Source organism: Glycine max, chromosome 10, assembly GCF_000004515.6.
Source record: "Glycine max cultivar Williams 82 chromosome 10, Glycine_max_v4.0, whole genome shotgun sequence".
Lineage (NCBI taxonomy): Eukaryota > Viridiplantae > Streptophyta > Magnoliopsida > Fabales > Fabaceae > Glycine > Glycine max.
Genome location: NC_038246.2, coordinates 6,266,029 through 6,267,819, shown reverse-complemented (window position 1 = coordinate 6,267,819; position 1,791 = coordinate 6,266,029).

Here is a 1,791-nt window from a genome sequence, read left to right as displayed (position 1 = left end):
TCACCTCTGAGATCGCTTGGCACAGGTACCAAGACAACATTCAGCTTCGGAACATCCTTCCGGAGAGGAATGTTGAACTGGGACCCGGGATGTTTGACGAGTTCCTCCAGGAACTCAGGAGGCGCAGATGGGACCAGGTGCTGACTCACCTACCGGAGAAGCGGATCGACGTGGCTCTGGTGAAAGAGTTCTATTCGAACCTTTATGATCCAGAGGACCACAGTCCCAGGTTCTGCAGGGTGCGAGGACAGGTCGTTCGTTTTGATGCTGACACCATTAACGACTTCCTCGACACCCCGGTTATCTTTAGAGGACGGGGAAGAATATCCAGCATACACCAGATACCTCAGCACTCACCCCGATCCTGACACCATCGTGGGCCACACTGTGCACTCCAGGGGGACGCTTTTGTCCTTAATGCTGATGGTCTCCCCTGGAAGCTGCTGAGGAAGGACATGACGACACTCGCGCAGACATGGAGTGTCCTTTCTTATTATGATCTCGCGCCCACTTCTCACACATCTGATGTTAATCTTGACAGGGCCCGCTTGATTTACGGTTTGGTGAGCCGCATGGATATGGATGTGGGCAGCTTTATATCACAGCAGATCAGCCAGATTGCCCAGTCCAGCACCTCGAGGCTCGGGTTCCCAGCGTTGATTACAGTGTTGTGTGACATTCAGGGGGTGGTTTCTGATACCCTGATCTTTGAGTCACTCAGCCCTGCGATCAACTTGGCCTATGTGAAGAAGAACTGCTGGAACCCTGCCGACCCATCAATCACCTTTCCTGGGACTCGCCGCACATGCACCAGAGCTTCAGCGTCGGCATCCGAGGCCCCTCTTCCTACCCAGCCTCCGTCTCAGCCTTCTCAGAGACCGCGACCTCCACATTCTCCCACCTCAGCATCCATGGACATGCATGGTCAGATGTTGAGGTCTATTCATGTCGAACAGCAGCTCATCATGGAGAACATGCACAGGCTGTCCCTACACTTGCAGATGGACCCCCCGCTCATCACTCCAGAGGCTTATCGTTAGCAGGTTGCTTGGTCAGGAGACCAGCCCTCCACTGACAGGGGGGAAGAGCCTTCTGGAGCCGCTGAGGATACTGCGGTCGATGAAGACCTCATTGCTGACTTAGCCACTGCTGACTGGGGCCCATGGGCAGACCTGGGCGGAGGCAATTGATGTTTTCTTTTATGTTTTGATGTGTTCTTTTATGTTTTGTTGTTTTCTTTTATGTTTTGAATTTTCTTCTTTCTTATGTTTCATTTATGTGGTCTATTTAGGTATTAAAAAGAAGTAGTAGTAATAATATTAGAATTTCAGTATTTGTTTTCTGAGTAATAATTGCATGGTAAACTTGAGCAGTCATAATTTTTGAGCTTGTTCTGGAAGGTTCAAACACTTGAGATGCCACTAGTCCTTGGAAACATTGGTTCTGGAAGCACAAGTCAGGTCAGGAAATGGAACATGAATAGCACAAGGTGGGAAGGTTAGTTTGATGGAACAAGGTCATAACTGGTATGCCATATACTTGCTTTAATTCCGGTAAGAGTGTGAACTTAATTGTGATAGAAAACGCCTGTTTTTAAGTTCCTGGTTTTGCATCACTCTTGGATTGTTAGAATAGTTACTTAAGGTGGATATGATCAAGGCCATGTTTGTTATATCTAGCTACTTAGCCAAAAAGCCAACCCGACATCATCTTTTTCCCCTTGCACCCATGATTGAGCCTATATATTATTTTATTTTGAATTAACCCTTGAGCCAATAAAATGATAGTCCT